Source organism: Lepidochelys olivacea, assembly GCF_965140295.1.
Source record: "Lepidochelys olivacea isolate rLepOli2 genome assembly, chromosome: 10".
Classification (NCBI taxonomy): domain Eukaryota; kingdom Metazoa; phylum Chordata; order Testudines; family Cheloniidae; genus Lepidochelys; species Lepidochelys olivacea.
Genome location: NC_140420.1, coordinates 40,707,555 through 40,721,804, shown reverse-complemented (window position 1 = coordinate 40,721,804; position 14,250 = coordinate 40,707,555). Strand labels below are relative to the sequence as shown.

General features: G+C 43.2%; 1 protein-coding gene and 1 long non-coding RNA gene across 2 annotated transcripts in view; both read left to right on the top strand.

The window, feature by feature from the left end:
• Nucleotides 1–14,250, top strand: part of TBC1D21 (TBC1 domain family member 21) — a 133,140-nt gene that overhangs the window by 48,231 nt on the left and 70,659 nt on the right. The gene's annotated exons all lie outside the window — the stretch shown is intronic.
• On the top strand, nucleotides 4,282–9,770 carry LOC311527800. Its single transcript, XR_014713452.1, has 2 exons — nucleotides 4,282–5,522; nucleotides 7,594–9,770. It is a non-coding gene; the product is annotated as an uncharacterized lncRNA (long non-coding RNA).

The following is a 14,250-nucleotide window of genomic DNA, read 5'->3' as shown; positions in this document are numbered from 1 at the left end:
AGTTTAGCAAAAACAAGCTTTTCCTGTTATTGACAAGTGTTTTCCTTGCAGTTAATGGTTTTTTCTAACTTCTAGAGGTTATGGTTACATTTCTTAAGCTGTGCTGTTTGCAATTGTTCTTCAATGAATTTTCCACACTCTTCTTATGCTTCATATACACAGTTAGCTTGACCAAAGTTTTAGGCCTACTTGGGTCCACTGAATTTTTCCTCCACGCTGTCCCTGCCCCAAAGAGCTTATAGTCTAGATAAACTGTGGGAGGGGAAACTGAGTCATGGAGAGGAAAGGTGACTTGCTGAAGATCACACAGCAGGTAAGTGGCAGAACTGGGACTGTAACCCAGGGGGCCTGACTCCCAGTTCTGTTTGGATCCACGTTAAAACTGCAGTCATTGATATTTTGCAGAACTCTACATTCTCAATGAAAAATACTTTAAAAAACCCCACCACAACAATAATGCTATTCTGTTCTATAACAGTTTGCCTGAGGATCTCAAAGCACTTTACAAACATTAGCCAATTAAGCCTCACAATAAAGCTCTGTGAGGTGAAAAAGGGATTAGAAGGAATAGTGTCACCCAACACTGAAATGGAGCTACTTCTGAGGTGGAGCAATGCAGCTGTTTAGCAGAACACATAACAACATATAACAGTTTGGGGGTTTTTTAGGGGGTGGTTCGGAGAGGAGGTGAAGAATACTGCAACCAACTGAAGCCTCAGGTGAGAACGCTGGGAGACAGAATGTCATTAATTGCACCAGCTGGGGGTTAGCCATGATACTTGGGCTATCCAACTTTTGCAAAAAGCGTCATGGGCTTTTTTAATAACTGCAAATGACAAGGAGCTTGCTTGGTATGAAAGACCAATGCCACATGATAGGCATGTATTTCAGAGATGGCTGTTGCATTTCTTTGTTGGGTAAGTGACTTGGCTCTAAACTATTATCCTCCCTGCCTAATCCCTACCCTCGTTTTTTTTTTTCTGATGGGGCATCAGGCCAGGGTTGCAAAGGTCCCATTCGTTCCAGCTTCTATGCTGTAAATCAAGTCAAGTTAATTTTGCACTCCCTTCATCTCAGGCTGCTTTAATGTAAATTAAATATCATGCTGATCCACCCAAATGGTTAATGTGCAACATAGAAATCAAGGATTTGGGCTAATGGTTGTAGAAATACAGCCTCCCTATTTGTGCAATTTCATAACAGTTTATCCCTGCCATTTGTACCAGTTCTATGGTATTCAGAGTGTGAGAGTCAGTCTGGGTTTAGCTACTGGAGCATAGTGGGCTAAATGGATTCCTGTAGTAAACCCATTAATACCAGTGATAGTGAATTTGGCCTTACTGAGTTTCTCATACACGACTTCCTTGTCATTTAATTCTTGTTCCACATTAAATCATACCTGTGGAACAGAGTCTGTGGCTCAGATGGCTCAGTGTGCTGAATATGTTCTCTTCAATGTATAGAAACTGCTGAATTCAGCCCTCAATTAAAGGGACATCGCAGGATGCTTTGCTTGCACGGCAGCTGCTATTTTTGTCCCACAATTATCTCTCTGCTCCCCTCCTCCCTGCAACCTTCCCCCTAGAGCTCAGATAATAGCGAGTTAGCAATAACGCAGTCTGGAAATGAAGAATTAAGAAGGCAGTGACCCTCCTCCCCCATCGCCACCTTCTCATAGTATCTTCTTTCAATGAGATGGGAGTAGGCTGACTTTTTTACGATGTCCCTGGAGCCTCCTTGCTCCACAGAATGTTGGGAAAGGAGAGAGAGAAGAATTTATCTCCCATCATGGTCCTGCAGGAAGGACTGAAGGAGACAAAGTTCTCAGTTTGAATCCAGTCCTTCTCTGATATAGAATCATTCTGGAACATTCAAGAGAATTAATCAAGAGAATCATGTCTCATCTGTGGAAGAATTTCCACCCGAACTACTGGGATGGGAGCTGAGTGCAACATTTCTCATGGTTGCTGGGAAGGTGTATTGGTCTTAAACAAATTCTTTCCCTCCTTCCCCATCGGTATATTTTTACCTTTTGTTTCCTCCCTATTTTGGTCAGCTCTGCCCCTTTTCTTCATTAATCCATATTCCATGGAGCCTCAGGATTGCAGACAGGAAAAAAACAAAACAAAACAGAGCTGCTCAGACATATGCAATGTGGATTTTTGCCCACAAATTTAGAACTGGGCAGGAAACAATTTTCCCATCCCAACAGAATTTTTGAGATTTTAACATTTTTTCCCATCCTGATTTGGGACAAAGCGAAACACTTGAAAATTTGTCTCAAAAAAAAAATTGGGTCAATTGAAAATCTTGTTTTGATCATTTTAAAGTATTACATTTTGATTTTGGCTAATATTTGTACGGTTTTTTAACTAACATAAATATCAAATACATATCAAATAACATAAATATAAAAATGAAAACAGGTTTTGAACTGAAAAATGAAACAGTTTAAAAAATATTTCTTATTTTTCTAAATTTTTTTTTAAACAGGCAGTTCAGTGAAACCAACCCCAATTTCAGTTTTGATGAATTAGCATTTTTCCAACAAAAAAGAGGTTAGTTATAAAGTTCCCCACAACACAATCCCTTATGCTTCAGCATCCCAGCCCTGAAAATAACCCCAGGCCTAAATCCATTGCAGCTAAAAAGAAAACATTCCTGAGCATTTGTCCTGTCTAGGTGTAAGCAGAGTCAAGATGAGCTCCACCCTGACATCTGGTGGTGAGTTGTGGCAAGTTGTGGAAAAGAACTTCAGGGACTGATCTCATTTGCATAGGTAGACCCACCCCACCTAGCATGAGCTCATAGCTGCCCAAATGGTCACTTTGGCTGCTGTGGGATCCTCAGTGTCTCTGTTATTGGGGCAGGAAGAATAAGTTGTTGTTATCCTGATTATGTGAATCAAGGACAGTGGAACTGTACTTGGCCTTTTGTTATGATGGAGGGACTCACCATTAACTAAGTAGCACTTGCTAGGCAAGGAACATGGGTTCCAAAACTCAGTGAATTGAGAGAGGCTGGGGACAGGTATTAATATCTGGTGGTATGGGCCCCTCTGGTGAGGGCCTTGCATGCCAATTGCTCCTCTCCCTTGTAAGATATCAGAGCTAATTTTGATTCTAGTAGGAGTCTAGTTACTGGCTGCTGAGCTGAAGTCACTTTGGGCCAATGGTGTGCCAGCACTGAGGATCTCCTATTACAAGCTGAAATCACAAGAGAGCTAAAATCACTGAGTGATGTGTTAAGGGGGGGCTGAAGATATATTGTGGAGCAGTTCATGGGATGAGTGGGGTGGCTGGCAGAGTGGAGTGGCGCAGGATGGGTGGAGCAGCTCATGGGGAGGATGGCAGAGCAGAGCGATTCGTAGGACAGAGTGGAGCGGAGCCCCATGGAGAGGTGGGGCAATTGGCTTTAGACCATGTAAGGTGCCCTTTAACCCTCCCATTTCCACCCAGATTGGGAGGTAAAACTCTGCAGATAAACTTTCGAACTCTGGGGGTGCACTGACCAGGGACAGAGACTTTTGGGTTGTTGGACTTTTGGGACTTTACGTAACTTTTGGGTTGCTAGATTCAAGAACCAAAGGGAAAGAACACGGCCCAATTTGCTTGGGATGGGTTTTGCTCATGGGTTGTGTTATGAATCCTGTTGGTGGTGTTTCCTCAACATAATGCCACATTGTTTCTCTCTGTGTTTCTCATTGTTTCTCTCAGAAAGGCTTTTGCTACACTCAGACTCTGTGCTTGCGAGAGGGGAAGTATTGCCTCTTAGAGGCGCCCAGAGGGGGTGATATATATTTGTCCCAGGTCACTGGGTGGGGGATCAAGCTGGTTTTGCATTGTGTTATTAGAATGGAACCCTTAGATACTGAGCCGTGCCCTTGTTGCTGCCAACTCTGACGGGCAGAAGGGATAAGATCATATCATAGGCGCCGACTCCAGCCCTGGAGCACGCATGGGGGAAAAATGGTAGGTGTGGAGCACCCACCGGCAGCCCCCCATCAGCTTCCCCTCACCCCCACAGTGCCTCCCACCCTCTGGCAGTCCCTGCAGATCAGCACCTCCCCGTCCCTCCCAGCGCCTCTCATAAAACAGCTGTTTCCTGGCATATAGGAGGCTGGGAGGGACTGGGGAGGAGCAAGGATGTGGTGTGCCTGGGGGAGAGGGTGGAGCGGGGACAGGAAGAGGTGAGGTGGGGGCGGGGCGGGAAGAGGCAGGGTGGGGCCTTTGGGGAAGGGGTGGAGTGGCAGCAGGGCCTGGGGAGGTGCAGGGGGGTCAAGCACCACCCAACACTTTGAAAAGTCAGCAACTGTGGGTTATATCCCTTTTTGATCCCTCTTGCAGTGTTTTAGAAGCCACCAGAGACTAATCAGAGCAGTCAGTGAGTATATGGAGCTAGGCCTTGTTAGGATATAGATATTCAGGCCTGTCTGCAAAGGCCTGTACTCTGAGAATTTAGGTGTATTCTTATCACTTGGCTAGTGATAGAGGTATAAAAGAAAGAATCAAAATCACTGTCTGCTGGTGTAAGGGCCTTCTCTTACTGTGACAGTCTGAGGCCCTGTTCTTAGGCTAAGGCCTTTGGCTAAGCAGCAGAGGCAGCCATAAGCTGGGAAGCGAACGGTCACATCCTCACATTCCAAACTAGTCACATTGAAATAAGGTGCTATTGGGCTGTTAGGCACTATCAGGACAGGATTGTATTCCTATCACCTCCAGAGAAAGGGAAGTGCCTAGAAAATGTAAAAGGAAACTTAGTTTGATAGCATCCTGTCTGGCAAGAACTCACTTATCAATAGCTGGGATGTGAAATCCTCACTTCTGTATTGTTTTGTCATTATAGTTCCCACTTTGCTGTTGTTTGTCTGTATAATCTCTGTCTGGTTCTGTGATTGTTCCTGTCTGCTGTATAATTAATTTTGCTGGGTGTAAACTAATTGAGGTGGTGGGATATAATTGGTTACATAATCATGTTACAATATGTTAGGATTGGTTAGTTAAATTTCAGGAAAATGATTGGTTAAGGTATAGCTAAGCAGAACTCAAGTTTTACTATATAATCTGTAGTCAATGAGGAAGTGATGGGGGGTGGGCATGTGGGTGTGTGAGATGGGAACAGGGAATGGGGGTAAGAAAATTGGAATCATGTTTTGCTAAAGGGGGAGATGGGAACAGGGAATGGGGGTAAGAAAATTGGAATCATGTTTTGCTAAAGGGGGAAATGGGAACAGGGAATGGGAGTAAGGAAGATGGAATCATGTTTGGCTAAGGGTAGGAATGGGATCAGGGACACAGGTGTAAGGCTCTGTGGTGTCAGAGCTGGGAAGGAGGATACTAAGGAAGGAAACTGGAATCGTGCTTGCTGGAAGTTCACCCCAATAAACATCGAATTGTTTGCACCTTTGGACTTTGGGTATTGTTGCTCTCTGTTCATGCGAGAAGGACCAGGGAAGTAAGTGGGTGAAGGAATAAGCCCCCTAACATCTTGGTGCCGTGACTCGGATGCATCGCATTGGATAGGTGAGTGGCAGCCTGTAAGTCCCCCTCCCCAACAGTCCGCGCAGCTGCTTGGAGGGGGTATCGCGAACTCTCGTGATGGTAGTTGCGGGTTCTGGCAAGCCAGGGTAAAGGATTTTTTGGATAAATGGATAAGGGAGGACCAGGGCCCATACCAGGTACAGGGGTCAACCTGGGATAAGATTAAAAAGGAAATGGAGGAAGTGTTAGGGGACCCAGAGGTATGGGTGTGGCTGAGGAGCCCACCCTCCTTGGTATATGGGTAGGGGAAGAAGGTCCCTGCCCATCGGGACTGAATGCCTCCCAGGGAAAAGAGGCACTTCAGTCTGCTTGAGAGGTTTGAAGTAAGGGCAGCATTATGGGAAGCTGCCAGAAATCTTTCAAGTTTGGTGCTGCTTCAGCAAGGGCTGCTGAAGGGTTGTAAATTAGTTAGGGGTAGTGAAAGATGATTTGGCACAAAAGGGTTTAAGGTCAAAAGCAGAGTTAACAGACCACCTTTAGAGACTGGATCTGAGACTTGGTCCTGGGGGAGTGGAGGGAAAAAAAATAAAATAAAAGTTTCAAAGTGCAACCTGCCTTTCCACACTCTTTTGTTTTTCTGAAGTTTTAATGGAGGGTACTTTGGATACTTATGTGAGATGTCAAGAAGGAAGTTTTTGTTTAATGATAAAACCCAGTTATATACATGTAACTGTATGTGCAACTCTGTGCAGTCACATTGGATGGAAACTTGGTAATTAAATTATCCAAGGGGGTCAGGTAGAGTGGCTACTATCACCACTATGCTTCTGTCCACAGAAGCCTTTATAGCTATTCTGAGGGAAAATGGGCCCTTTTCCCACAGAAATGGTCTATAAGGGACTGCTGCAGGCAGCAGGTAGAGAGAGAATCTGAGCAAAATTATTTGACTATTGGGTAATGTAATCAAAATCACTAAAGGATGGAAGAGGTTTCTTTTGGAACTTAACTTGGCTGCCCCTGGTTGTGTCTAGTTGTACAAGATGGAAGTGTAATCGGGGTACAGTTATGTAAAAAGTTATGTAAAAAGAGTAATTACAGTGCAAGGGATGTTAGGCAAAACAGAATTTTGTGTGTATGTGTGCACAGGTAAAAGAAAAGGAAAAGGGGAGGAATGATGGGAACACTGAACCTTGGGATGGCTCTGGGGGATCAGATTGTTGCTTTGGTGGGTTCTGCATGAAAACTCTGTAGGCATGGGGGAGGCAGTTATACCTTGTGTAAAATTAATTTGGCTAATATGATGTTATGGAGGTTAAACTATATGGAAGGAATTTGCATTTTCCCAGGACATGTGCAGTGTATATTGGAAAAGGAGTAAAAGAAATGCAAATAAAACATGGTACTTCATTAAAATCCTAATAGGGCTCCAAAAGGAGCCACAATAGGTTGTGCTTTCTTTTTCAGATCGCTGTGTTTTGGAGCAGGAGATGAAAGTGGAAAGTAATCAGAACTCTGGTGGAAGTAAAATGCTTCCCTTTTAAGACAGTGTCTGAGCTGCTAACAGCTTTGGATCCAAAAGCAAGCTAGTAAGCCTCTGTGTGTAAATGCAAATTACCTAGCTGATGGGCACAAAGGAGCTGCAAATAATGAATACATCCAGTCAGCAAACAAGCTACTAGAAGACTCAGATTATGGCCCTTCAGGAAAGGGAGGTGAAAAAAAAACAAGTCAAGCCTGAAAATAAGGGGGACAGGTTAACCTTAAGGGGTGTGTGTGTGTGTGTGTGTGTGTGTGTACAGTGCTAAAATCTGAAGCTGTGTCTCAGCTATTACCTGAGAATAAACTTAAAGCTTGGTACAGCAGAGAAACTATTGCAAACTTGGTCTGTTGTACAAGAGGGGAAACTGAGGTACACCATCTCATAAATTTCATAAATGACCAGTGAGTGAGGTAATTCACTAGCCTGACTATAGAACAAAATAAGGACAGACTGGAGGTAATTCTTCTGTTTTTCCTGCAAGTAGCAAGGACATTTGTAAAAGAAAGTGGTATTATTATTAAGCAATAATCTGTCCCCACCATGGGGAAGGAAATTGTTTCTTTTGTTTTTCAGACACTCTACAAGCAAGCTGGCGCCAGCGGGAAAAATAACCCAGAATACCATGGATCTATGTTTTGTGTTGTTTGTCTGTGGTGTTTGTCTTGTTGCTAGCATTGTTGTGTTTTAATGAACAGAAAACCTCATGATGTGGGTGGGGGATGGCTTCCAAAGGCTGGCCTTGGGGGGGAAGGTGTGTATGGGAATGCAAATTCTCAACTAGGAGGCCAGCACCTGTGTAATAGCTACCGTGATACCTGGAAATGGAATGGCAACTAAGGTGGCCCCCACAAGCCCTATGGAAATAATGAGAAGGGGAGGAGCTCACTGGAAATCAATGGGGGTGTGTGTAAAATAGTGTAAATTAATAGAAGATGTTTGGATGTGCCCCTCTCCTATGACTATAGAGGAGCGGGATCAATGGCCTATGCAAGGGGTGGACAATTAGGTGTACTGTGTATAAGGTGTTTTGCTAGGAATGTACATATTACTGGGGGCACAATTACACCAGCCCATAACCAAACTATACCCATCTACATGCTGCTATATGGACTTTGGTGCACAAATGGATCTGTGAATCTTATTGCTGTGAATAAGCCAGGGCTTACTGCCTGATTCCACACCAAGTGGTCAAGCTGGTTTGGACAATATCCCATTTCTCTGTGAACATTCAATGGACTTGTGATATGGACAAAAGCATACAAAACTTGAAGGAGCAGCTTGTTGCAACTGCCAGAAACTGGACACAAGATCGTGACCCCATCAAAGGAGGAGAGGCAGTATTTTGGGGGTGTCTCGGATGTTGGACCATACTGCAGTGGTCAGGACTCGGTGTTGCTGTGGATTTTGTATTGTTAACTGTACTTGTGTTACGTTGCATAGGGAGATAACCTATTAGGAATGTAATAAGCCCTCCAAACCCTGCAGTGTACTAGACAACCCGGACCCAACCTTCTCAGGCCCAAGCTAATGGGAAGTCTGGAACACTAATTGGAATAGGTGTGGTATGCCCGTATGAGAGAAAGTGCAGGGCACTATACTACACAAGGGGCAGTGGGACAAATGGAATATCGACACCTTCCACCTTGATGCCTGGCCCTATCAGGAAATGTGTTGCCATATGTCCTATGCTTTTCCAGGGATACCTGGGCAGGAGGATCCCAAAAGAAAAAGAAAAAAAAGGGGTGGAGTGTTAGGATATAGATATTCAGGCCTGTCTGCAAAGGCCTGTACTCTGAGAATTTAGGTGTATTCTTATCACTTGGCTAGTGATAGAGGTATAAAAGAAAGAATCAAAATCACTGTCTGCTGGTGTAAGGGCCTTCTCTTACTGTGACAGTCTGAGGCCCTGTTCTTAGGCTAAGGCCTTTGGCTAAGCAGCAGAGGCAGCCATAAGCTGGGAAGCGAACGGTCACATCCTCACATTCCAAACTAGTCACATTGAAATAAGGTGCTATTGGGCTGTTAGGCACTATCAGGACAGGATTGTATTCCTATCACCTCCAGAGAAAGGGAAGTGCCTAGAAAATGTAAAAGGAAACTTAGTTTGATAGCATCCTGTCTGGCAAGAACTCACTTATCAATAGCTGGGATGTGAAATCCTCACTTCTGTATTGTTTTGTCATTATAGTTCCCACTTTGCTGTTGTTTGTCTGTATAATCTCTGTCTGGTTCTGTGATTGTTCCTGTCTGCTGTATAATTAATTTTGCTGGGTGTAAACTAATTGAGGTGGTGGGATATAATTGGTTACATAATCATGTTACAATATGTTAGGATTGGTTAGTTAAATTTCAGGAAAATGATTGGTTAAGGTATAGCTAAGCAGAACTCAAGTTTTACTATATAATCTGTAGTCAATGAGGAAGTGATGGGGGGTGGGCATGTGGGTGTGTGAGATGGGAACAGGGAATGGGGGTAAGAAAATTGGAATCATGTTTTGCTAAAGGGGGAGATGGGAACAGGGAATGGGGGTAAGAAAATTGGAATCATGTTTTGCTAAAGGGGGAAATGGGAACAGGGAATGGGAGTAAGGAAGATGGAATCATGTTTGGCTAAGGGTAGGAATGGGATCAGGGACACAGGTGTAAGGCTCTGTGGTGTCAGAGCTGGGAAGGAGGATACTAAGGAAGGAAACTGGAATCGTGCTTGCTGGAAGTTCACCCCAATAAACATCGAATTGTTTGCACCTTTGGACTTTGGGTATTGTTGCTCTCTGTTCATGCGAGAAGGACCAGGGAAGTAAGTGGGTGAAGGAATAAGCCCCCTAACAGGCCTTACATAGAATCATAGAAGATTATGGTTGGACAAGACCTCAGGAGGTCATCTAGTCCAACCCCCTGCTCACAGCAGGACAAACACCAACTAAATCATCCCAGCCAGGCCTTTGTCAAGCCAGGTCTTAAAAACCTCTAAGGCTTGAGATCCCCCTGCCTCCCTAGGTAACTCATTCCAGTGCTTCACCACCCTTCATGCTTATTGGGACCCCATTGTACCTGTGTTTGCATAAGAGCACAGGACATACCAGCACTGTAATGCTTAGTGAATTTCTTTCATTTTTAACTGCATGAGCTCTCGGCTAAGAATGAGTCAGCTTAGCCTCATGGAAGCTAGGTTACACAGGGCATGGTACACCCACCCTTCATGGTGGGATGTGATTCTAGCCTGAGGAGACATCTGTATATTAGCAGCTGTGATCTAGCTAACACACTAAAAATATGGTGTAGTGGTGGTAGCACAAAGACGCCGCCCTTAGTACATGCCCATCCGAGACACTAGGCATGTACTCAGCAGCCAGCCCTCTTGCATTGCTGTGGCTAATCGCTGTTTTAGCAATCAGAGCCAGCACAGCTAGGTCGCCTTTGGCTGGGCATCAACCCCAGCTAGAAGTCTAGATGTAGCTTCAGTTATTAGCACAGTTCCACACATCTTCAGCAACTCATTCACACACTCACTCCAATGCTAATAGTAACTCAAATTTCATTTTTACCCACTTTAATTCCTCTAAGACAACAGTCTGAACTTTGAAGTCCTAGCACTGGACACTTTGGGATAGATGTTCAAGGGCTCAGCATCCACAAATGAGCCAAGATGTTCAGCCTCCATTTAGATACCTAGGTAAGAGGCAGGTTTTCAAAGGGGCTTTTCAAAAGGGCTCAGCTAAGCACATGCTAAGAACTCTGGAAAATCCAGGCAATTATTTAGCTATTTTTTGAAGGTCAATTCATTAGTCAGTTCTAGTTTGATCCAACGAGAGAACTGAACCAGCTGACTCTCTAGGAGAGAGAGAGAACCTGCGTGAGGGGAAACTGAGGCAGAAAGTGCCTGAGTGGCATACATGTCCAGCAGGGGGTGATGCAGGGCAGGCACATTCTCTGACAGAAACATTTGATGGGAGCACACTGACTTTGATTAATTTCCCTGTATAAAAATGTTGGAATGAAGCATTTCATAGATAAGACCAGAAGTTCAGTTAGTCTGATCTCCTGGGTAAGACAGGCCATAGGACTTCCCTGAGTTACTTCCCATTTGAACTACAGCAGATCTTTTTAGACAAACATCCAGTCCTGATTTAAAAATTGTCAGTGCTGGAGAATCCACTACTGCCCTTGGTCAGTTGTTTCAATAGTTAATTACCCTCGTGGTTTAAAATGTACACCTTATATCTCGTCTGAATTTTATAGCTTCAACTTTCTGCCTTTGGATCCCACCATACCTTTCTTTGCTAGATTGAAGAGCCCTCTTATATCAAATTGCTGTTCAATAAAGTTGAATAGAATGTTTACATTTTTTGTTTCAAAATTACGTTTGGTTTCTGTAACGATGCAGACTCTGGTGGGACACAACTGAGAGTATCAATTCAGGACAAATTGCTTAGACCAGGGCAGTCACAGCCCAAAGCTAGGTGTGTCCTTTGTTATTAAGGCACACCAAACCAGCCAAACAGAGAGGACTTCAGTTTTACCCCACTGGCTAACCAGAAGTCATACAAGCAATTCCCTCAGACATTCCAGTTTCTCAGTATCACCACCAGGGCCACTCCTTATGGGGATGAATGGTTATGAAAAACAATACCCCAGTAAAAGAAAAAACGTTCTTCTGATCCCAAAGGACCAAGCCCTAGACCCAGGTCAATATACAAGTCAGATCTTACCCACAAATCACACCATTGCCAATCCTTTAGAATCTAAAATCTAAAGATTTATTCATAAAAAGAAAGAAATATAGATGAGAGTTAGAATGGGTGAAAGTAAGCCATTACATAAAGCAATGGCAAAGTCCTTTGTTCATTCTTGTAGCAGTGATGGAATAAACTGCAGGCTCAAGTCTCTGGAGTACACCCACAACTTGGATGGGTCATTCAGTCCTTTATTCAGAGCTTCAGTTTGTAGCAAAGTTCCTCCTGACGTAAGAAACAGGATTGAAGACAAAAAGGAGGAGATGCAGCTGCCTTTTATAGTCTCTTGCCATGCAGTCTGTGTTTCCTTTGTTCAAAAAACAAGCTACCCAGCACATTGCATGGAAAAATGTTAGAGTTCTGTCCACAGGCATGTCCCTGCATGCCTTGCTGAGTCACAAGGTGTATCTGCCTTCTCTCAGTGGGTCAACTGTATAGCTGATGGTCCTTAATGGCCCATCAAGCAGGCTAGGCAGTGCTGACACAAACTTTCTAGGGTGTCACCCAGAAGCATAGCACAAATTTGAAATACAAACAGTATACAGCCAATACTTATATCTTTAAATACAAAACTGATACATGCTTACAGATAGCATAATTATAACCAGGAAATCATAACCTTTTCATGAACAACTTACGTGACCTCCTTTTACAAGATTTGGTGCCACTAGAGGCCTTTCGTTGCAACAATGATTTATATGGTCACAGTTCATATTAATAACAGTTTCAAAATTATTTTTATTTATAACTATAATTATAAAATAAAGGCTGCATCTGAATGAAATATTTTGACTTTTATAAAAGCAGGACATTTTGATTGTCCCATTTTTTAAAACATTTCTGCTTTGTGGGAAAATTGTATTGGTTTTGTTCTGATTTGGAACAAAATCAAATTTTGAAATGTTTTAATTTCCTGCAACTCTATTTCATCTTCTCTTCAAAGACATTTGGAAATCTGAGAATTTCTTCCTGCATGCTGTCTGTGACTTATAGATGTTGTGTTAAATTCAGTGGAATAAATGAGTCCAGAGTCAGAGGTTTAAGATAACCCTGTGCTAGTGCAAGATTAAACAGTGAACAGAGTATGAGGTTTAGAGAGCTCAGCCTGCTTATTTTCATGGCAATAAACACCATTAAAATATAGCCTTTCATTAAAGAAACCAGAAAAGGAATGAAAAACAGTTAAAGTATGTAAATGTACAGTGTTAAGTACTGCTTTCATTTTAACAAAAGAATGGCCATACTGGGTCAGACCAATGGTCCATCCTCTGTCATCAAGCTTCTAGTAGTTAAAGGTTTAGAGATACTCCGAGCCTGGGGTTGCATCCCTGACCATCATGATTAATAGTCATTGATGGACCTATCCTGCAGAAACTTATCTAATTCTTTCCTGAAACATTGCATAATTTTGGCCTTCACAACATCCCCTGGCAACAAATTACACAGCTTGACTGCGTGTTGTGTGAAGAAGTACTTCTTTATGTTTGTGTTACACCTGCTGCCTATTAATTTCATTGGGTGACTCTTGTTTCTTGTGTTATGTGAAGGGGTAGGTAACAATCACTTTCTCCACACCATTCATGATTTTATAGACCTCTACCATATCTCCCCACAGTCATCTTTTCCAAGCTGAACAGTTGTCAATCTTTTGAATCTTTCCTCATATGGAAGCTGTTCCATACCCTTAATCATTTTGGTTGCCCTTCTCTGTACCTTTTCCAGTTCTAATAGATCTTTTTTGAGATGGGGTGATCAGAACTGCAAGCACTATTCAAGTTGTGGGCATACCATGGCTTTATATAGTGGCATTATGATGTTTCCTGTTTTAGCTATCCCTTTCCTAATGGTTCCTAACATTCCATTAGCTTTTTTTGACTGCTGCTGTACATTGAATGGATGTTTTCAGAGAACTATCTACAATGACTCCAAACACAACAAGGAGTGCTTGTGGTACCTTAGAGACTAACACATTTATTTGGGCATAAGCTTTCATGGGCTAGAACCCACTTCATCAGGTGCATTGAGTGGAAAATACAGGAGCAGATATAAATACATGAAAAGATGGGAGTTGCCTTACCAAGTGTGAGCTCAGTCTAACGAGACAATTCAATTAACTGTAGGCTACCAAGGGAAGAAAAATAACTTTTGTAGTGGTAATGAGCCCATTTCAAACAGTTGACAAGAAGGAGGAGTGGTAGTTACGCTAGAGGGTAGGATTGGATACAGAGAGACCTAGACAAATTAGAGGATTGGGCAAAAAGAAACCTGATGAGGTTCAACAAGGACAAGTGCAGAATCCATGAAGAATCCCATGCACCGCTACAGACTAGGGACAGAATGGCTCAGCAGCAGTCCTGCAGAAAAGGACCTAGGGATTACAGTGGACGAGAAGCTGGATATGAGTCAACAGTGTGCCCTTGTTGCCAAGAAGGCTAACAGCATTTTGGGCTGTATCAGTAGGAGCAATGCCAGCAGATCGACGGACATGATCATTCCC